At 41.9% G+C, this 23,922-nt stretch overlaps 1 protein-coding gene across 1 annotated transcript in view; it reads right to left on the bottom strand.

Annotated features, from left to right (window-relative positions):
• GRM4 (glutamate metabotropic receptor 4) overlaps positions 1–2,570 on the bottom strand; it is a 456,565-nt gene extending 453,995 nt beyond the window's left edge. The window contains exon 1 of the mRNA XM_042465970.1: positions 2,008–2,570. The gene's annotated coding sequence lies outside the window, so the exon portion shown is untranslated. The remainder of the gene's footprint in view (positions 1–2,007) is intronic.
• Between the last annotated feature and the right edge of the window lie 21,352 nt (positions 2,571–23,922).

Raw genomic sequence — 23,922 nt, 5'->3', positions numbered from 1 at the left:
CCCTTGGTATTCCTTTTTCTCGCCTGTAACTTTGCCAAAGGTTAGTTTGCCCCCATCTATTTATTTATTTATTTATTATTAACCTTTATTTATAAAGCGCTGTAAATTTACACAGCACTGTACATACAATCTTTTTAATTGGACGGTTCCCTACCCTCAGGCTTCTGCATAAGGTATTAAAAATGCATCCCCAACTCAAAGGGAGAAAATAATCCCTGGCTGAAGTAAATGGATGAGAGTTAAACAGATGATTTGGGTTTGGAGTTTGTTTGTTTGTTTGTTTGTTTGTTTCCCCAGTCTCCAAAGCTATAACGCCAAAGGTCCATCCCCTGGAGAAAGAAGGTTATAGTCAAGGCAGCAAAACCTCAGAACCTTAGTATTTCCAATTCCAAGGCAGCCCATAGTAAAAGGGGTGGAGAGAAGGAGTGAATTTGAGGAAAGATTAGTAGAACTCCAAAGGGAAAGCTATCCATAGATCTCAGGGGCTTGCAGAAGAAAACTATTAATGCAATTAACTGGGAAGAGAGAGCCAGAGAGGAACTGAAATAACTCACCCAGCATCTTATTCACTCCAAACCGTCTGGAATAAGCATCACACACAGCACTAGATCACTCAGGTGTCGTCTGGATCTTTCTTTCTTTCCTATCTCTCCATCACATCAGTCTCATCCCATTTGCTACACAAACTGCCAACAGCCTCACTCTCTGCTGTGCTGGCTTCATTTTATGTTTATTTCATTGAAATAATAATAATAATAATAATAATAATAATAATAATATAATCTCTGCTTCAGCCCAAACTGATTCAGGCTTCCTTCTGCTCCGCACCATCAAAATTCTGGAGGGTTTTAAATCAAAAAGCAATTCAGCTTGTATACAGATCCTACCGAAATATGAATGAGAAGGCAAGGGTGCCTACCCATTTGATCCAGCCCCCTCCCAAGCTTTTTTTCTGAAGCTCTTCTTTCCCCTCCCCACTTGCCACTTCATTTCCACACACAAAGACTAGTACCCAATGCCTTTGTTCACAATCGTTCAAACTGGACTTGCCACTTGATTTCCACCCACAAAGGCTTTTGAATTTGAATTGACATTCTCGCATGCCAATGGCATATATAGGTCTGTCCCTGGCTTCCACACCATCAAATGCATCTGAGCAAGTTGATTTTAGTCTAGGAAAGCTCATGCTGCCAACTCTTTTCTTTCAGTTAGTCTCAAAGGTACTACAAAATCTCCCTCCATGGTATATAAGCCCTTCTTTAGGCACTGGGTTTGTCTCAAAGGTGCTACAAGATCTCCCTCGATGGTGTGAAAGTCCTACTATATTGGCCACAGGATTGGTCTGAAAAGGGCTACAAGATCTCGTCCATGGTGTGTAAGTCCTACTAGACTGGCCACAGGGTTGGTCTCAAAGGTGCCACAAGATCTCCCTCCATGGTATGCAAGTCCTACTATATTGGCCACAGGATTGGTCTCAAAGGTGCCACAAGATCCCTTTGCAGACCATATTGGCCAAGGTATAGAAGGACCGTTTCCCCTACCTCTCCTTCCTGGTTCAGCCCTGCAGACCTCAAGGATTCCTAGCTAATCCCCCTCTCCTTGCTCATCCTTCCTCGCCCAGCCAGTTCTCTTGGGCACATTGAGCACTGCTGGGGGAGCATCCAAGCCTCTTCAGCCTGCAGCAAAGTTCCTCCTGACATGTGGCGAGTTCTTCCATTGGCATCCCAAATCTCCGAAACCTGGGAGAAGAGCTCGCTCCGGAGGCAATCAAAGGCAGCGCTACACACCCCTCAGCGAAGCCCGATCTTGGAGGCAAAAAAAGACTGGCATTACCAGTCCTGCAATAGAAGGCAATCTCAGGTTTCTCCAATGGGAAAGAATACAGGGACGCAAAGGAGTGGAGGGGGAAAGAGGAGGAAATGCATGCTCTGCCTAGAATCCCTCCAAAAAAAAAAACCATCACCACTAGCACCAACCACCCCGATGGAGAGCAATGAATGAACTCACCCTCTGAAAGCATCAGGCGAAGTTGCCACGAAATTCTCCACTGAACGGGTGGCTTTGGATGCTTGGCTTCAGAAAGGAAAGCAATCCAGGCTCCCCTACTCCCTGCAGACTTCCTTCTTTTTGTCTTGGAAAGCTGACCAAATGGAGCTATTCCCAACACTGGCGCTGCTGAATTCCTTCAGGGATTCTGGGTTGTCTTTGGAAAAGAAGAAGAAGAAGGAAGAAGAGGAAGAGGAAGAAATCCCTCACTGTCCCTTTGCCTTCCTGCCCAAATAACCAAGCGGATCGTCCAGTTGCTTGTCTTGCTGTCTCTCCCTTCGCAGCCAGATCAAGAGAGGTGTAGGTCTTGCATAGTTTGGGAGGCAGTTCCTAGCAGGAAATCTTTTCCTCTCTTTTCCCTTCTTCCCTTTCCCTTCTTCTTTTTCTAAAAACAGCAGGGAGGCTTCCTAGGAGCCTTCCTCCTTCTCCTCTTTCTCCTCCTCCTGGCTGGGATTCCCAAGGATGCTGATGCTGCTGTGGATCTCCTGCTTTCTCTCTTCCACCTCCTGAGAAATTGAGAGATAGTGGTGGACCCCACCAGGCTATCTAGAGGTTAGAGTCTCCCCCCTCCTTTCCCTCTCTCTCTCTCTTTACGCGTGCGCATACACACACACACAGAGAGAGAGAGAGAGAGAGAGACGCGACAAGGGCTGCTCCTTCCCAAGTGCCTTGGAAAAGACAGGTAAAGTGGTCCAGAGGAGCTGTCCACTCCAAGGTTCTGAAGTGTTCAAAGGAGCTGTCCACTCCCAGTGGTGCTGAAAGGCTCCCAGCCAGAGAGAAAGGCTGCATCCAAATGGGAGAACTGATCCGATTTGACTCCCCTTTAACTGCCATGGCTCCATGCTATAGAATTCTAGGAATTGTAGTGTCAGGACCAGCCAGACTGAGATGGGCATCGCTAATGCACACTCTTCAGTTGCCTTTTGCTGTTTGCTAAGAAATCTAAGATTTAACCCCTGGAGGGTGACCCAGAGGTCCTCCCTGCAAAAAGAGGACCAGGCCCCGTAGAAATGGAGGATGTTCCCCAAAGCAAAGCCCACCCCTCGAAATAATGGGCATCGCTGCTGTTTAGGTATGCTCTCAATGGGAAGGAGAGAAGCTTGGGGTGGAGGACCTGTCCTGGAGAAGGAGAACCTCTGGTCACCCCTGCCTCCCAGCAACAAATGCACCCCCCCCCCGAGTCTTGTCTGCTGCTCCTCCTAGAAAAAATTAAATACTTTAGAAGGACTCGTCCTATCTCCCTGTTTGCATGGAGGACAGGCTGCCAAGTAGAGGAAGGGGAACAGCCAATGTGGTGCTGCTTCGTAGTCAGGCTGCCAATGGAGGACATTTTGGAATTCCTCCTGGACTCAATGTGCAGATGGAGGGCAGATCCTGGAAAAGGAGGACCTCTGGTCAGCCTGAGCTTTAAAAAAAAACACTAATATAAATGTAAACTCGTGCTTCTTAGCCCTACTCAAAATGGAGGGCATTGTGGAAATCCTCCTGGACAGAAGGTGCAAATGGAGCGCCTGTCCTGGAAAAGGAGGACCTCTGGTCACCCTGCCTCCCAGAAACAAATGTGCCCCAAGCTCTGGGTGTGAGTCTTGTCTGCTGTTCCTCCTAGGAAAAAATAACAATAACTTTAGAAGGATCCCTCGTATCCCTCTATTTTCAAGGAGGACAGACTGCCAAGTAGACCAAAAGAAACAGCCAATGTGCTGCTGCTCAATGGGTTTCTTAGTCAGGCTCCCAATAGAGGACATTTTGGAATTCCTCCTGGATAGAAGGTTAGGATGGAGGACAGGCCCTGGAAAAGGAGGACTTCTGGTCTCCCTGCCATCCGTACTGTCACTCAAATGTGATACAAAAATAAATGTCTCCACCCCCCCCCTTCCCTTTTCCAATGGTCCCCCCTTTCACCGTTTGGGGCTATTTGCAGGGGAAGATTGGTCCCTGGCAGTAAAGACCTATACAGAGAGGGGTGGGGGCGAAGGGATTGTACAGTCACGCTAAACTAAATTCAATCTGATAACATCTGCTGAACAGCATGCCCAGCAACCAGGAAGGAGGGAGGCTTGGAAGTTTTGCATTAAGAGCTGCTGCTAAGCTCAAGGCTTTGATTTTTACCAGCCTTTTAAAGAACTAGTACACTTTGGTGGCAGGGGAAAGGAGCAGAAAAGAATCCTACAGATAGGCATGCCATTCAGTTTGAGGCCATTCTTATCTTAGATAATAATAATAATAATAAGGTTTATTTTTATAGATAGACAGACAGACAGTCAGTCCCAGCCCTGTATATATGGATTTGCAAATCAAAGAGAAAAATACACCATGCATCTAATGAAACTGACTGAGTGTAGACTGTAACCCAAGCGAGCGCAAGCCATAATACATTTGTTCGTCTTTATGGTGCCACGAGGCTCGTTGCTACATACACTGGCGTGCCATCAAAATGCTCCCCTTGAAACAAAGGGAGACACCTCCACAGACATTTTAAAAACAGGACATGGAACTGTCCAAAGGGTTTTTTTAAAGCAGGGTAGAAAGGTGCAATACAAATGATGAAATCAGGCATTACATGAAGGCATGATGAATATATTTAAAACAACACAGTGACTGTTAACACTGTGCATCTTATGCAGCTACACTGGACAAAGGCTATGGAAACAATTGACTTTCTAATTATATATGTATCACTCCAGCATTAACCCTCTGTAATCTTACCTTTTTGGAAATATGCCACCTTAACAGTGCAAAGGATCCCAAAAACTGACACCTCTCAAATTATGTTGAAGAGTTTCGCTCCTGAAAATGAATACTGTACACTGAAAAAAGAGACTGCTCCTAACCATGTCTTTATGTTGTCATCTTTAAAATGGGACTAGAAGTGGCTATTTCTCAGGCAGCTGCAACATTTGACTGTTCTTTCTGAGATATTCAGATGAAAGGGGTTTCTGAATGACTATCGGCATTAGTACATGACAAATCTTTGTTTATAAGTAATCCAAATAATTTCCAAACATAAAATGTAAGAAAGAGAGAGAGAGAGGCAGGATAGACAGATGGGACAAATACCTGTTTGTCTGTGAAGCTATTTTACCTCACTGTAATGTTCAATAAGATTATCATTTAATTTCACTGAGCACCTACCAAAACTGAACATCTCATCACCTACAGCTATTTTAATTGTGCCCCTTGTATGCCCCTGTATGTGCCATGAAGTACACAGCAGATATCAGCACATCAGCTACCTACAGCATGCATAATCCAATCAAGACTAAAGCAACAATATGCTTCTTACACATGGTCAGCATAGCTCTCAATTTGTAACCCATCTTGTGCTAATGAGGAAACTCACTGGCAAACCCTAGTGGCTCCGAAATAGTCATGGCTGCCTATCCATTAATCCAAAACAGGACCCTCTAGAAATCATCATTGACAGAAATAACTGCTCCAGTCTATCATGGTAATGATTGATACATAAATTGGTCATGAAAATCCATCTGCAGTATGTAGCACACTGTCACCCCACCAGGGTTTGTACATACCACCAGGGCAGCATAAATCTTATTCCACAACCAGATTCCAGTGTATAAACTCAGAGAGAGAAAGAGACAGAGACTCATATTCTTTTGTTTGTTTATTTCTTTGTTTTATATAGCAAAGGAATTGCATATTTGAACATCTGGCAACCTGAACTCGCATGGTGAAAGCAGACCAGGCAAAGGAGGAAGATTCCATTCGTGAATATAATAGAAATCAGTGGCAGAACTCAGGTTGTAAAACAAAATCCACAAGCAAGATCATCAGGTACTACTCTTAGATGTGGATGGAAGGGTCACAGGATACCACTGATTTACACAATGTAACCAAATTAGGGGCGAGTGAGTTTCCAGTCACAAGAAGCCTGGAGTAACTACACACACACACACACACACAGCATAACATCCTGCCTACCACAGACAGTAGATTAATAATATTGATTGCCCCCTTGGGATTTCTCTCAACTGTTCACATTATAGCACTCCTGTAGTAACATCATCAAGATTGGTTATTTCAGCTGTGATTGAAAGGCAAGGAATTCCCTGGGAATTAACAACCAACAGGATGCAGGGAGCAGATGCAGATGGGTAAGATACATTCTGCCTCATCAAGGTTATTACTGTACTTACTTGAGTCGGAGCTGGCTCAAGCCATTTTGCTGCCCTTGCAAAAATTAATTCCCCCTCCCCACACTTTGTTGAAAGTGTTTCACGCTGAAAGTGATTCAAGGATTTTCCCGATTGCAGCCCTTTTCCTTTTCTATATACACAAGTAAATACAACACAGGGGATGGGAGGATTTTTCACTACACTTGCTTATATAATATGAAAGGAAAGGGATGTAGTTAGGAAACAGAGACATGATTCACAGAGAGAGACCATAACCTACAGCTTTCCCCCCTCTCCCCTGTGTCATCCAGGTGTCCTGGACTATAATTCCCACTATCCTTGACCATTAACTATGTTATCTGGAATTGATGGGCACAGCAGCCTAAAACATTTGAAAGGTCTCAGGTTGGGGAAGACTGGCCTAGAATGTGGCTTCCCCAAGGATGTTGGGCAGGAGGTTTTCTTTCCTCCATGGTATTTTTCTCCCCAATTAATTTAGAACTTTTTGGATTCTGTATCCCAGACAGCTGCTTACATTCCCTATTGATTTAGGCTGATCCCAAGAAAAATTACCAAGTTCACAAAGTGATAGATTACTAAATACCACCCTTCTCTCCAGTAAGCCATATCTGTGGGAAAACCATGCAGTGGGAGCACAAAAAAGGGTATCTTCCTGTACTCACAGCAGGCCAAACAAATCTAAAAGAAAAATTCCTTTTTTCCTCAGCCACCCCAGCCACCCTTCAGTTTTTACAAACACTTATTGTCGTGACTGTAAAAATGTGCCTTTCCAAAACAATGGTAACCCAGCTGCAGGGACAAGGGGGTGTCAGGATTCCATGAAATGACAATAGCTTTCAGTTCAAAAGATGCTTTATGACAGATGACTAGTCAACTCCCTCAGTTGAATTAAATATAGAATCAGCTTCTATGCAAACCAAACAAAGCTGTTGACTGACAAACTGCAAAGTCTCAAGGGCAATATTTGTTTCTAAATCATACAGGGTAGGAACGCTTACCATGCAAGCCTCCCATTTAAGAATACCAGTGTCCTCACTTGAAGAAGCCAGACATTTATGCCTGGCTTGAGGTAGGGTTCGTATTATTGAGCAGAGCCAATGGCAGAGAGTGAGATTTAGACCTGTGACTTCCCTGCACAGTGTGACCATTATCATCCTGCACCTGAGGCACCAGCAGAACTCTTCTAAAGGTCAATGAATAATTCCCTGTCCACTCCCATTCATTCACTGGCATTTTACAGGAAACCATCAACACAGCATATTTGTCATGTGTTTATTTGCTAACCAACAGCCTGACTGAGATCTAACCCAGTTAAATCACTTAGGATACAAAATAACAAATCATCATTGCATCTGCTTAAGTCAGGGAAACCAATGAGCAATGGATGTCAAAAGCTATATCTTTCTAAAGCAGTGGTCCCCAAACTGTGCTCTTTAAAGGATTTTGGACTTCAGCTCCCAAAATCTCAGACTATTGGCCAACATGGCTAAGGCTTCTGAAGATGTCAGCCACAGATGCTGGTGAAACGTCAGGAAGAAACTCTTCTAGAACATGGCCAAATAGCCCAAAAAACCCACAAAAAACTATGGATGCCAGCCATGAAAGCCTTCAACTTCACATTGTAAGCTAATTGCACCCAACAATCTGGGTACTCATTTTAGCGACCTCAGATGCAAGCCTGAGTCAAGCTTGAGCCTTTTTGCTGGTATTGAACTCACAATCTTATGGTGAGTAGCTGCAGTACAGGCATTTAACCACTGTGCCACCAGAAATGGTCTGTGGCTAGTAATCTCTTCTCAATTTGTTCCTATCAGTCACCAAAGTGATCTTGGAAAAGCTGGTTAGTATCTTTGTAAAGTCTGTCCATTGCCTTTAAAGTCTTACATTGGCATAATTGTTGGGTAAAATTGCATTTCCTTTATTTGAATCTTTTCTGGAGGTGTGCTTTTTGTACTTTACAGGTATGCTTTGAGATAACTGTAATGAGAAAGGGAAATTTGCAGTTATCATACAAACTACATACAGAAATAACCAGTTATCATTAACATATCTTTTTCATGCAAAATATATGTGGAAATGTTATGTTCATAATATATGATCCATTTCAAAAGCTCATCCCATGCTTCAGAGACAACCGAAGCTGACTCTCTTTCATCACTGACATTACTCAAGTGATACTTTGCTGAAACTAGGTTTCAGTAACATGTATTTCAAAGAAGGACCATCGATCTTAAAAGGAATGGCATAGTGGAGGAACCAGACTCTTTAAGAACAGAATGCAAGAGATGATTTTTATACAAGCACAAATTACTTGATGACATTCAGCCAAATCTGTGGATTACCCTGTGGGGAAAGCATTGTTCATATTGTTGGGCATACATGTGTCAATCAGCCCTTTCAACTGACATCTGTCACAGGAAAGACATGAATATAATTGGAATTTCTCTCATCTTCGTGAAGACATGGTCAGCTGGATATGTCTTGGCACCAAATTCAGTGGAAATAAGGAATCTGGTAACTATCCAAGGATCAACTGGGCACAGTTATCCTGACATTGAGACAAAAGGTGGTCAAGCTGGTTGGGAAATTTGGGGTGTTATAGTCATTCTGGGATGTTCTGATCATGCTGGCCTTAGAATCTGGAGAACCCAAAAAGTAACTTTTCAGTATTCTGCATTTGGCATGACAATTTTGTATTGTCACTGTATTGGATTGTCACTGCTAAAAATATTTTGTTTTTCTTTCCCCATCATTTGGAAATGAGCTGAGTTTACCTATCATTATAGAGGTCCATGAGTTGCACTGGCACAGTTAGAATGCAAATCATCAGTAGCAGTATTATTATTATTTTCAAGATACACATATGAAAAGGCATTTCCTCATCTAAAAATAACCCTTGGTGATTATGAGAGCCTGCAAGAGGGGGTAGAAGGAAGTGTTCCATTTCATTTAACAATGTTCAGGCAAAATGTATAGGAAGAAGTTTACTTTTCTAAAAGAAACAAATACATCTCACTGCCAGAAATTGGACACTGCTGGATTGGACCATGGACCATTAGGATATATATATATATCCTAATGGTTCAATCCAGCAGTGTCCTATTTCTGGCAGTGGGATATATTTGTTTCTTTTAGATTTATTTTCAGCTAACTCTCTGGCTAATGTAAAAGTACATGCAAGAAATGAACCCAAAACATGACATTATTTTAAGGGCTAAGTTCTTTGTCGTTACATACACTTAAACTCCACCAAAATCATCTGGCCTGGGCAGAGGATTACAACATATAGTTTTGATTTCTTCTCCCTCTCATTCATCATCCTCCCTGTCCAAAACACTGCAGCTTTTTCATTCTGCATTAAGAGAATATCCCCTGGTTTCAAGTTCTACTTTGAATTCCTTTCAGCTTTATTTTCAGAGAGAAGCAACCTGCAGCACTTTCACCTGAAACCAAGGATCCACATAGGTGTTGATTTAGTCTCTCAGTTTCCTAGAAACCAGGTTGCTCATAATTAGAAACCCCTTGTGACTCTGTAGTGGAATATATCAGTGTCATTTCCTTCTTTTCTTCCAAACTCCTGGTCAGGGTGACTGTTTTCAGAATCACTCGGACTTATCCTTCTCTCCATGTGCCTCTCACTGTCAGCCAGGAGCTAAACATTATCAAAATGTGTGTCACAGCCAGCAATGTCAAAATACAATTAATATTTAAAAGAAGAAAAAGACCCAGCTCAACACAGACAAAACTGTGCTGCTGAATGGCATTGTGCCTCCCCAGCAGAGACCGGTGGGGAGTGGGGAGAAAAGGTGAGAGTGGCTGTGCTGCACTAACGGTGAGAGACATTTGCTTCATTAGGGTCTAGCCACTCTAACCATTGGAACAGATCTGGTTTGAGATTAAATTTGTCCTTTGCTTTGCACATTGGGTTTGTCTCCCCCAGTGTTCTGCAGCAAACTGCAGGAATTTATCAAATAATGCCCCACCAAAAAATGCTGGCTTCAGTAGGCTACAGGGAATCAGATCTTTTAGGCAACTGATCATGGGTGGGGTGGAGGAACAGAGGAAGAGACAGGATGAAATACTCAAAGATAATTCAGTCCCGTCAGCAAATGGCTTGCCATAAGCAGCACATAATGCAATATTTATCATTCCTAGAAATCAATACGGCTTCATCATAGACAAACAAGAAGGATTTGAACAAATCACCTCTTGCCCCCATCACATGAAGGAGGGAAGCAGTCAATGGAAGACAAGAGACTTTCACAGGGGCTTTAGATGCTCGTAAACAAGCACTGCTGAATTCAGTACTGACAATGGATTCAGCAAAAGACGCATAGCAACTCTTCGAGTAGGAAATCTCTCTTACTGATTCCAGAAATGACACTAGATTAGAAATAGACCATTTACCTTACAATCTGTTTGTGCAAGTGCACAAGCCTGTGTTTCTTCAGCTGTGTGCTGTGGAAGATGCAAGACCAAGGTATTGTTTTGTCCACTTGTAACATTTTTTATCTTAGATGTGAGTGGCAAACTAACATCACAGAGGGAGGTGATTCAATCAGTGGTGCCATCTGAGCTGGACTATGAGGTAGAAGCCCAGGCCTTCATGCACCTGAATGTAGGTGAGAAATCAATGCAGCAGGACTGAATTACCACATTTTGAAATCAGTGAAGAAGTACATAGCTAAAGAGGGGAAGAATGTTTGACTATTAATTCCAGAGTCTAAAAACTCCAAACACAACCATTGAATACAATGAATTATGTAGACAGAGACAGAATTTGCAGCCTTCCAGATATTGTTGAACTGCAACTCCTATCATTTCTCACTATTAGCTGTACAGACTAGGGCTGATAAGACCTGTAGTCCAGCCACATCTGGAGAATCACCCAATTCCTAGCATTTATATAAACAAGCATTATTCTGACACACACTATCCTACAGGTCCCAGCTAAAGTTGAGTCCTTCTAAATCCAAATGATTTCAGAACAAGAGAGCTACAACATAATTCTAAATACCACATTCCAAGGACAAATGACCATAGCCTGGGAAAATTACTCTATACCTCCTGTAATCTTGCAACTGTACTGGCTTGGAAGTTCTGGGAGCTGTAAGTACAAAAAAAGTACTTCCAATATGTATAAATGAGAGTAAGGACCCATCATGTTTATGGCTGGACCTCTTACCCTTTCCCTCCACCACTCCCTTCTCCTTCTGTGTCATGTCTTTTTAGATTGTAAGCCCGAGGGCAGGGAACCATCTAATTAAAAAGATTGTATGTACAGCGCTGTGTAAATTTACAGCGCTTCATAAATAAAGGTTAATAATAATAATAATAATAATAATAATAATAATAATAATAATGGCTTACTTATAAGCAGTGAGAGTCAAATGGCTGTTAAAGACAGCAATGCTAGAATAGATTAAATTTAACCTAATCCAGGAAGACAATTCTTAGAATGCACTGGATCAAGGCTAAATTAGTCACTGAATGGTATTCCATTTATCATGACTTACTTTTTGAAATGTTTTAAATGAGATCAAAATCACCTTAACCCTGTATCCAGTCAATTATTATTTTCTTAATAAGGTTTATGTGTGCTTGACTTTGTTCAGTCATGCCTGTCATTTCTTATTCTCCTTACTCACATTTATCCCAACCTTCTTCAAATGGTGAGGGGCTAGCCCCATTTTATCTTCCCGATAGCTCTAAGTTCAAAGACTGATTGTCCCAAAATCATCCTGCGAGCTTTATGGCAAAGTGCTCATTAGGACCCAGATCTTTCCAGTCTAAGATCAACACTCTAACACTCCACTGAGAAGGAGTATAACCACTAAACCTTACCTTCTGCACAGCACATCACTAACCAAGGGGAGTACAATGAGATGTGATACAATCAAGATAAGATATACTTCTGCTATAGCTAGTCTCCATGTATTTACTGACTGTGAGTGTGGATCAGAGCAAAAAGGAGAAGGTACTTGAGAGATCTATAAATGCTAAAAATCAGGAGTGGGCAAAGTGAGGCCTATGGACCACATGTTGTTTTTGGAGCCCCAGGATCCCTTGGAAGTTAAAAATGCAAAAGCAAAATGATCCAAAATGATCTCTCAGGGTGTGGAAGGCATTCTCACCCTATTTGGAGCCCCTCTGGATCCCCCAGAGTTGAAGAAATGCTTCAGTATGTCCCAAAATGCCTTCTAGGTGCCAAAGAAGGCCTCAGAACCTGGTGGGTATGCCCTCATGTCCCCTAGAGGGCATTTAGGGGGAATGATGTGTGGGAGGGATGGGTACAATAGCAGTGGAACCCTGCAAGTTCATAAGTCTAATGCAGCCACCTACCCTTCTACACTTGCCCACCCTGCTATTAATACACATGACAAATATGTGCATTCATTGAATAAATGGGCAGATAGAACTGTAATTTTCACACTGCGGTTCCAGGGGCCTAAATCCAATTACTAGTTCTGAGTAGATACACAGAAACATTCAGTTTTGCAACACTGCTGATTTCCCATTGATCTAATGGTTCTCCTCTAGTCAGGATCAGTTATTAGATATAAGCCAATTAATCTTAAAGTTCCATGGAAGTTTATCAAAAGGTCTTCAGTGAGAAGATCTGTGATGGCATACAAGTTCTCCCAAAACAACCCCTCACTTGCCAGTCCTGATTTACTCTTGAAACATGCAGCAACAGTAAAGTATCAGGTGGGTTTATGGCCAAACTCTCCAATCAATGGAGTCTCAACATAAACCTGGCCAGTGTTGCATTTCAGCTGAATGTGTGCACTCTGGAACATCTCCCAGAATCTTTAGCAGCACAAAAGGCTCTTGGGTTGTTGTTTTTTTTAAAAAACAACAACAGTTGTTTCTTGGTAAACAAATTGATGTAGAAAGGATTCTCTGAAAGCAAAAAAAATCTGAAATCCAATATTTGAAAAATTGTACTTTTATGGACAATTCTCAGAGTTCAGCCTCCAGCATGACCAAAGACTGGGGATTCTGGGAGTTGTAGTCCAAAATGGTAACATTTCAAATGCTAGGAAAGCTCTGGTGGAAATTTGCACATAAACAGGTGTGCCCTCAAAAACGTTGTAATTTTAAGGCAAATGTATAGGAGTTCTATTGCTTGCTTCTGCCAGTGGTAACATAGGCCATCCTCTCTTTGAGCAGAAGACACCAAAACTGTCTCTGCCTAATTATTCTCCCCTGCCTTACACTTCTAGTATGCAGAGTTACTCCCAGTAACTCTTTCTGGTTCCATTGTTAGATGATATACAGGTATACCACCCATTAGACATCCTCTTAAAGATTTTAGTTTTCTGACCCTACTCCACCCAGTCATCTTCTCCATCATCTAGATTGAATCATTGTAGCACAGAGGATGCAGCTACAGATGCCTTTAATAAAACAAACAAATACTAACACAATATATTATGAATAAGAGAGGATTTCTACCTTTCTGCAGAACAGTATGAGCAAATTTTCACCTGAGGGATCTGCTACCACAAAGGCCAGCAGTTGTTTAACTAAAATACTTTTATTTGCAGAATGCATTTTCCAAAAAAAAAAAAAACTGGATCTAATACAAGCTGAATTTTCTCCTTGAGAAAGGAAAGGTGCTACTGGTGGGCATCTTTAATTCATCAAACTGAAATATCAGTAAGACTGTAACAAGCTGTAATGTCTTCAGAACTAAAGCCATAAAAGAGTTCAGATGAGTGGGAAAGAATGAACACACAAAAATGAAAAACTGTACAAAAATTTAAAAGCACCTTTTATAGCATTCCACATCTCTGTTACTACCAAAAGAAAACTCTACAAGCATCACATCTTCAAGGTTCCAAAAAATGCAGAACTAAAAAAGAGGGAAGAAGTGGCATTGTTCTATTCAAAGCCCCATGTTGCACAACAATGACGAAGCAGGCTTCAAAGGGCTTCTTCCCAAAGATAGGCTGCAGGGCGGAGGGATGGGAGAAGAAGATTGCTAAGAAAAGAAGAAAAGACTTCACTGTCCTATTCTCCATTAAAGAAAATAAAGGGGAATAGATCTTCAGCTATTATAAACTACTAAAGCTGTAACAATTTACACCTCCAGAAAATACAATGAAATTCTCCAGCAAAATCCTCTGCTGACATATACCAACACAGCTCTTTCGTTCAGTTTTATAAGGCCTCATTGCCATGACATGTTATTCAGTGCATCACAGTATATTCATTCTCCAAGGTACTGTTAGATGCAGATAAGATACAGATGCAGAGGCAGCATAGTATAGTGGTTTGAGTATTGAACTAGGACTCCAAGAGTTGTTGTTACATGCCTAGTTGACCCTGGCTTATTTTAGGATTTTCTTAGCTAGATTTATTCAGAGGAAACAATTCAGAAGAGGTTTGCCAATATTCTCCTCTTAGGCTAATAGAGTGAGATTTTGCCAAGGTCATTTCCAAGTATGAGTTGGGCCATTCACACTCTCTTACCCTGACTTATCTCACACAGAGTTGTCATGGCATAAAGTGAAAAGGCAAAATCTGTGTCCACCATCCTATGCAATATTCCTCATTGGGGGAAAGGTAGGATGTAAATGTTTACTTTTATGAAGCTGTACAGGCTATACACTGGGTGGATCCAGAGAAGTGCCCAATGACTACAACAGGTGGTAAGTGACTGTTCTCCTTTCTCACTCTGTGCAGTTTACTGGACGATTTGGGGTTCCTAAAAGATCTCTCCTGAGGGTTCAGGACCCTTTTTAATACATACAGTGGGTTATGATGCAGATAACTGATAGAAAAGGAGAATGGCTAAAAATTAGGCATAGGCTAGTGAGAGCCAGCATTTAGATTAAACATCTGTTATATTGGCTCAGATATGTGTCCCAGACATTCAAGGCCAAACAATTGTGGCCACTGGTTGAGATGACTTTGAAAGAGGACTCAACAAATTGGTGATGGAAAAGATTTATCAATGGCCATGGATGTAGGAGGCTGCTCAAGACAAGTGAAAAAGACACTACTGCCTTCAAGACCCACTTCTGTTTGCATATTGTGTTAAACAAGAATGCTAAACTGATGACTGCTTAGCTGGGTGAAACAGTTGCTTCTAATAAGCATTTGAGAGCAATATATATTCCTTTATATTGGTGCAATGCTTGTAGAACACAATTATAGAACATGGGCTTCAAGATGTTGGTGGACTGTCAGTTCTCAGACTTCCTAGCTAGTAATCACTTGTTCTGAGGGATGATGCAGTCTAAAAATATTTGAAGGGATATATGTACCCCATCCCTGACTTTGAAGCTCTACATTATTATTATTATTATTATTATTATTATTATTATTATTATTATTAACCTTTATTTATGAAGCGCTGTAAATTTACACAGCGCTGTACATGCAATCTTTTTAGTTAGACGGTTCCCTGCCCTCGGGCTTACAATCTAAAAAGACTTGACACAGAAGGAGAAGGGAGTGGTGGAGGGAAAGGGTAAGAGGTCCAGCAGTTCTTCTCTACCTCCAAGGCCTGGACCAAGGCAGATGGACTGGAGGGAGGGCTTGGCTTCATAATGGATGTTTAATCATTTTCCAGGGAAAATACATACTCTCAAGTAGGATAATGCATATACAGTACATAGCAATACAGGAAATGGTTTGATAAACAGGCAACAAAAGAACATCAAGTAGTAAGTGACAATTATGCAATGCCTGGGAAGGCTTCTCTGAACAGGATGGTTTTCAACTCCGTTTTGAAGCTGGTTAAAGAAGTGATGGCTCTTGCTTGTGGGGGAAGAAGGTTCCAGGAGTGAGGGGCAGCAAGTGAAAAGGGGCGAATCTGGGATGGGGCAGAGGAAATCCTGGGCTGAGACAGTAGACCTTGACTACCAGAACGGAAGGCCCTGGTGGGAAGGTGAGGAGAAAGAAGGTCTGATAAGTAAGGAGGGGCCAGTCCATGGAGGGCTTTAAATGTCAACAGAAGGAGCTTATACTGAATGCGGAAAGGGAGGGGGAGCCAGTGAAGGGATACCAACACAGGAGAGATGTGGTCAGAGCAGTGGGTGGAAGTGATAATGCGTGCAGCTGAACGCTGAACAGAGATTAAAGGACAGAGGTGAGAAAGAGGAAGCCCAGCCAGGAGGACGTTACAGTAATCAAGTCGTGAGATCACTAGGGCATGGACCAGGATCTTGGCAGTAGAGGCGGAGAGATAAGGTCGGATTTTGGCAATATTGTACAAAAAGAATCTACAAGCCTTGGCTGTGGTCTGGATCTGAGGGATACACGACAGAGAAGAGTCAAAGATAAAACCAAGACTGCGGGCTTGTTGGACTGGTTGAATAGAAATGTTGTCCACAGAGACAAAAAAGGAGAGTTGAAGGGTGGGCTTAGGAGGAAAGACAAGAAGCTCTGTCTTGGACATGTTGAGCTTCAAACGCTGATGGCGCATCCACTGCGAGACAGCTGTGAGACAAGACGAAACTTGCTGTTCAAGCCTTGGGGAAAGGTCCGGGGTGGAAAGATACAACTGGGTGTCATCGACGTACAGATGGTAGGAAAAGCCAAGAGAGCTAATGAGTTTTCCTAAGGACAGTGTGCAGAGAGAAAACAGAAGGGGACCCTGAACAGAGCCCTAGGGAACTCCAACAGATAAGGGAGCAGGAAAAGAAGTCTGGCCCCCTGCAACTACTGCAAAAGATCTGCCAGACAAGTAAGATCTAAACCAATCAAGAACAGAGTCTGAGAACCCATGGTCAGAAAGTATATCAACTAGAAGACAGTGATCAACAGTGTCAAAAGCAGCAGACAAATCAAGAAGGATGAGTATCACACATATCACTCTAAGGCAGGGGTGGTCAGCTATGGCCCTCCAACTGTTTTCGGGCTGCAGTTTCCATAATCTTTCATCACTGATTATTCTAGCTAGAGCTATTCTGGTTTACAGTTCCCAAGATGTAAGACAGAGACATCTGGCTAGCCACAGGTGCCCATGCCAGCTTTTAAGGTAAGAAAAGAGGTATAGTGTTATGGGGAGAACCTGTATCCAGCTCAAGCAGTGGCAACTGGTAGCCAGTATCGCTGTAGTGGCAAATCCACTCCAGGTTTTGGTCTCAGTTTTAAAGAAGCAATTCAAGGCATTGAACCTATTCTGGGGATATGCAATTTTTTTATATTTGAGGGGAATGTTCCAGATCACCCTTCCAGTAGGCCCAAAGCATCTTTATTACCTGAAGGCCACCTTGACTTACAAGGGATACAAATAAATAGGAGGGAGAAGCAGAGCTGTACATACATTAATGCACAAAATAGGCATTATTTCTCAAAGTGAAACAACTTACAGGAGCAAGAGAAAGAAAACAGCAGCTGTAGAGTGAGAGAGGGGGAAAAGCAGCAGAGGTGGGTGACTCAGGTTGTGGGTAATCTCCCCTTAAAACCACTCTTTGCAAAGCTGCAACACTGTATTTTGCCATGCAGAAATCCTCCTACACACCCATATTTGCTGCTGTTGCCAGCAATAGATGTGAAATTTCAGTGAGTCAAAAGGGGAAGGATGCTTCCCCGGAAGAAGTCAGGTGCTGTTTGTCAAGCCTTTTATATTGTATATCACACACCACCTCATTTTATGTGTCCTGCCTACTACTGTGCTCTGTGAAAAGGCACAGGGATGCGTAAGAAAGCATTAACACCACAGAGGGGTGACATGACAGTCCCTTATTAGGCAGAGACACCTTCTGTTCTGGAGATGCTAGTTGCAAACTGCTATGCCAACATTCCGCCAAGCAAGCAAGCAAGCAGGGCCATGCAGAAAAACTCCTGGGAGGTTTCATTTTCCTTGTACGGCTTACATTACCTTGCAATCTCTGGATGCTGCCAAAGCTCACTGGAGCATGCTGAGCAAAGATCTCTTTGGCGGACCGAGGCGCCGTCTAGTGCAGATACATAGCCCACTTGGCTGGCTGGTTGGCTCACTCAAACAAACATGCTGCCTGGAGCATAAAGAGTCTGAGGGGTTCACAATAACCTCAGCCCTCTGTTGCCACTTGCACACACACACACGTTTTCATTCAGAGAAAATATCTCAAAAAATGCTGAAGCATAATGTCTACTTCCTGGAATCAGCCCAGTGAACTGATTCATTTTATTGTTACTGGGGAAATAGAGGGAGGGTGAAAGGAATGAAAAGTTATTCTATCCCAAAGGCACCAGAAATCAACAGAATACCGAGTAGTGATGAAAATACGAAATGGAAAAGACTGGAGTTACAATAGCATCTTGTGAGCCTGCCTTGGGTCGTTGGTCTCTTCCTCTCCAACTCCCTATACACATATTCACACTCACATCCATCTGGTGACTTCCCTGTCACTGGGATAGTGAATACATCCTGGCTTTGAGTCCAGCACTCAAAATAGGCTCAACATCTTCAATAACTCATTTAAAGTTTGATTAAAATCTGGAGTTGATTCACAACCACTCTGCTGTAGAAGCCACCAGCTGCCACTATTTGTGCATGCTCTCTCTCTCTCTCTCTCTCTCTCTCTCGTCACACACACACACACACACACATCATATAAGTATAGTTTTTGCCCATGAAATCAGGTCATTTCACAGTCCTTTTCAGCTCTGTCCAGAAGACAAAACGGCCAAGTAGGTTGCATGTCCAGAGGTGGGTGACCAAAATGGTGAAATGTGTGGAAACCATGCCCTGTGAAGAGTGACTTAGGGAGCTGGGTATGCTTTGCCTGGAGAAGAGAAGGTAAAGGGGTGATATGATCTCCCTGTTTAAATATTTGAAGGATATCATACTGTAGATGGAGCAAATTTGTTTGCTGCAGCTCCAGAGAGTATGACCCAGAGCGATGGGTTGAAACTACAGTACATGAATAGGACATGGAACAATGGATGCGAGATGCAGGAAAAGAGATTCCACCTCAACATTGGGAAGAACTTCCTGGAAGTAAAAACTGTTCAATAGTGGAACACATTTCATCAGGTTGTGGTGGAGTCTCCTTCTTTTGAGGTTTTTGAAAAGAGGCTAGATGGTCTTCTGTTGGGGGTGCTTTGATTTTGAGTTCGTGCATGGCAAGACTGGATGGCCCTTTAGGTCTCTTTCAGTTCTATGATTCTATGATCTGACAAAGTGGACTTCAATCCACCAAAGTTTGTGCCATTAGTGTTTAAAATGATCTTATAGTGTTTTACTACAACACACTAACTACCTATTTACCCCCTCTGGCAATTATAGCCAGAGAAACATAACCAAGAATGGTCAGAGTTTTGCAGATGGAGGGGCCATGCAGCTATGAGCAGAGTTGGTTCTCAGAGTCTGGGGTCATGAGAAGGAAGGAGCAAAAGCAGTGGTGTCCCTGGATGAATACTTTCCCCCATGTACCATTTTGCTTCTGTGAATAAAAGTAATGTGCTGCTGCTTGGGAAGTCATTGTTGTGGTTGGTGACCCAAACCCTCAGTAGGTTTATGGGGTGCAGAAAGAACTGCTCTGCATTTCATGGGGCCTTTTCAACAGATAAACCTCCCCAGACTCACAGTCTATCAGTCAGGATAAGTGTTTAGATTAATTTTGAATCCCTTTCACCAAAGAATACTGCCAGGGTTTCAATTATTGTACTGTATTATATGGTCTTTGTTTATTTATACCCTGCCTTCTTCTCAAAGATTGAAAGCAGCTTTGTTGTTATTGTGTATCTTCAAGGCATTTCTGATTTTTGACAGTCCCAGCATGCACCTATCACAGGATTTTCTTGGCAGAATTTGTTCAGAGGGCGTTTGCACTTGCCTTCCCCTGAGGGTGAGAATGTATGACTTGCCCAAGATCACCCAGTGGGTCTCCATGGCTGAATGGGGATTTGAACCCTGGTCTTCAGAATCACAATCCAGCACTCAAACCACTACAGCACACTGGCTCTCTCAAAGCAGCTTACAAATTAAAGAGATAGAAGAAAAATGCATATAAGTATACAAAAAACACTATTTTAAGTGCAGTTAAGCAATCCACACTAATTAAAAAAACACTTAAAACATACTCATTAAAAGGCAGATTTAAAAAAAAACACACACCAATAAAAAGTGTTTTCTTATGAAATAGCCAGTTCACAAAACCCTGTTGGAATAAAGATTTCACCTGAGGATGGAAGGATTAAAAAAAGAGGAAACCGGTCTAGCTTCCTTAGACAGGGAGTTCAGCAGCCATATTAGCTCAGTAGCAGGATTTTGTTCTAGCTACTGTATACGCCGTTACTCTGCTGATTTCCATTCATTGTCACATATATGCCAATAAACACATTTATTGTAAAAGACAAAAGAATCACAGAGAATTTTGTTACACCATTCTCCCTGGAGCAGCTGCTAGCAAGAAGACAAGGATCTTCCTTTCTCCAACACTTCCCCCTAGTGGCAAAATATTATGGAGAAGAAACAAAACCTCTGATGCTTTTTAAAAAATACCTACTGGTCCATCTTGCTCATTATTTTCTACCTTGACTAGTAGCACTGAGGATTGTGCAAAAAGATATCAAAGAGCAATTGCAAGAGGGCAAAACTGATATGGCTTTCCCCACACCACTGGAGTCAATGGGAAATCATTTCAGTGAGGAGATGAAGTTGACAGGGAATCTCCACATCCCAGGTAGTGCTGTACCTCATCAGATCAGAGTCGCCACAGGAAAATAGCTCATCTTACACATCAGGTTCATATACACTTGTAAGATTCTACTTTTTTTATTTTTTTATTTTAATGTTAGAGTGTTTCTATTAGAGACAGCAACCTTAGCACACCTATATTTCGTAGCTGCTGGGTTGCATGTCTCTTTCTAGGGGTATGTCTACACAGGCCAAATGAAACAGTTCCCTGTCCTCACGCCAATCTGTCCATACTAGGGCCAAATCCACAGTTGAAGTGGGACTGTTTTCACAACAAAAGCCAGTTCTGCACCAAACCTGCCCTTTCCTTCCCTTAAACCAGTGTAAAAAAACCACTTAAGCTTTTGCTCTGGATTTTGCAGGAACATTCATAATATTCCATCATGGCAGCAGGAGGCTGTCTACACATATGTCCCACTGTGCCACCCAGCACCACTGCAGCTGTACAAGTTGCTCCCTCTGAGGACACAACAAGACTCTCAGCCATGTTATCAATGCTGGCTGTCTCATTTCAGGTCTCAGAGGGAGCGACTCGCACCAGCAGCAACAACACCAGGAAATCCAGTGGGACATGTATGCAGTCAGCTGCCCAACATCACTAGGGAGTGCAGAGCTAACAAGGGGAATCCAGAGCAACTATAGGGCCAGAATATTCAGAAAGCCACTTAGAGTATTATGGACAGTGTAAAAAAAGACCTAAAAGGTATGTATTCATGTCTTTCCTATTTGTTAGTCTTAGCTACACCTCTCTTTTCCAACAACAGTAAATCTGCTGTACTCTGAGTTTGCTCATCTGTGACTTTGCCATTTGCAGTCCTCTCTCCCTTATGCTTGTTATGGAGTGTCTTGTCAGGGATGATGGGAGTTGTAGCTCTTCACCTCTGGCTCTAACTCACCACCTTGTTATGCAGCGGTGCTGACCAGTTTTGGCCAGTGATTAATGCTTTTCTCCAAAGCAGCAGAGTTTCAGAGAATAGGCTGAAGACCCTGACAAACTCTCCAAGCCTTCTCACTCTTCTTCCACAAAAGTCTTCACACTTCTCCAGGATCCTGCTGGCTCTTGTATCTTCACTCAAGACACCAGACAACTCAGTAGTCTTATATAAAAGATCTACTTTATTCTACTATATACAAATACTAATGCCCTCACAAATCACAATCTCTACAATCTCCAAACTACTCACACAACTACCCACAAAATACATTGGCAATCATAGCAATTATTATAGCCATTGTAAAACACCACCCACTTAGTCAGTTTCCACCCAGTGGGCGTGTACATCCATTTTGATTGGTTCCCATAGTTCAACCCATACTTAAGGATTTCATCATTTCACCTTGTACACTTAATGATCCTCAGGTGTTTTCAATTATACACTCTACATTTCTGTCCTTGGCATTTAGGACTGCTAAATTACATTAGCTTTAACACCTGTGTGACTTCTTAATTGCTTTTGCTTAGTCATAGTGACTTTCACATACATGTTTTATTTCTCTACTGTATATCCCATGTTGCATTTTCCTTAACAAGTCTCATCATGAAGTGTTATGAAATCTTTAATGTTTATAAGTACTGTATATACTCATGTATAAGTCTAGAAATTTTAGTCAAAAATGGACCCAAAAAACCTGAGTCAACTTATCCATGGGTCAATGTAAGTGATGTACTTTAACTCTTATATATAAAAAAGAAACCATTCCCTGGTGAAAGAGAAGAGCATAATATGTCCTGGAAGCATCAGCCTTTAGGGTGAGCAAAAACAGTTATTCCTGCTGGAAATTTGCAAGCTCTTTGTTTTCCTTTGCTTCATCCTATAGATATTTTGCTACATGCCCTTAAATATTACCCACAACCTATTCATGGGTCATATCAAAATCCATCATTTTCATCCCAAAACCTGCCTTCGACTTATACATGAGGTCAACTTATAGTTGAGTATATATGGTAAATCTCCTTCAAATTGTTTTAGCCAAAGTAGACTAAGGATGCTTTATTTTTTCTGTCAGACCCTGGGGGTGTGGGACAGGTTGTTGTTCACCCTCTGCTTGGAAATACTTGTTTTCTGCTTGTGAGATACACTACCATCTCTCACATTCCTTGGGCGATTCTTTGATGCTAAATAATGAAATAATCATAACTCTGATGTAAAGTCTGCCTCCCAACTCAGAAGTGTTACTTTTTGGATTAAAACTCCCAGAATCTCCCTACTCAAATTGAGGGTTTGAATGTCATGATCCAGATGCCACGATGAATATCCCCAGCACTCATGTGGACTAATATCTCCTTTTTTCAGAAGTACCAGGAAGACAGTAGCACAGATACATTCATAATGGAAATCTTTTGTGAATCAGAGAATTAATCCACCAAATGCTGACCAGCTGTCCAGTTTTATTTATGTTTATTTAGTTTTAATCTCTAACCCATCTTTTGACTTAAATCAGGCCCCCAGGACAATTTACAGCAAACAAATACCAATAAAATATTAAAATTGCAGATAAACACAGTGATCAAATACAGTCAATGACTATAATGATCAAATTAACAATCCACAAATAGAGCAGAGGGATAATCAGCAGCCAAGATATTTATTAATGTTAAAGTAAAATGGTAGCACTCTCTAAATTGAGCTCCCAGGCATCAGAAAGCCAACTATATCCTAACAAATCTACAAGGTATTTTATCATGTGCAGAGCCCACAGTGATGGGACAAGTGCTCAATTTATAAAGGCAGCTTCCTCATATCAAAGTGAGGCTGTAAGCTCACACACATTGTATATGGATGGTGCTTACATCTTGCTTTAGAACTCTTTGTCATTCACAGTGTCATCTGTTGAGCATTTATTGCCCATGCAATCCATAATATGTCGGATACCACATTATTAAAGAACCAGAGTCACTATATGTAGCTATCATTTCAGGAAGATGAATAATACATTTATAAATGATGTTGCTTCAACTGTAGAGGAATAAGGGAAAGAGAGAATAATAAGAAGTGTTCATTGGTTTGGGGAACTTAAACGTTATAGAAGAGACAACATGGGAATGCTGCTATAAATAAGATCTCTGTACCATATTAT

Source organism: Sceloporus undulatus, chromosome 4, assembly GCF_019175285.1.
Source record: "Sceloporus undulatus isolate JIND9_A2432 ecotype Alabama chromosome 4, SceUnd_v1.1, whole genome shotgun sequence".
In the NCBI taxonomy this organism is placed as follows: Eukaryota; Metazoa; Chordata; class Lepidosauria; order Squamata; family Phrynosomatidae; genus Sceloporus; species Sceloporus undulatus.
The sequence above is the reverse complement of the archived record's forward strand: the minus strand, read 5'-3'. Positions and strand labels throughout refer to the sequence as shown.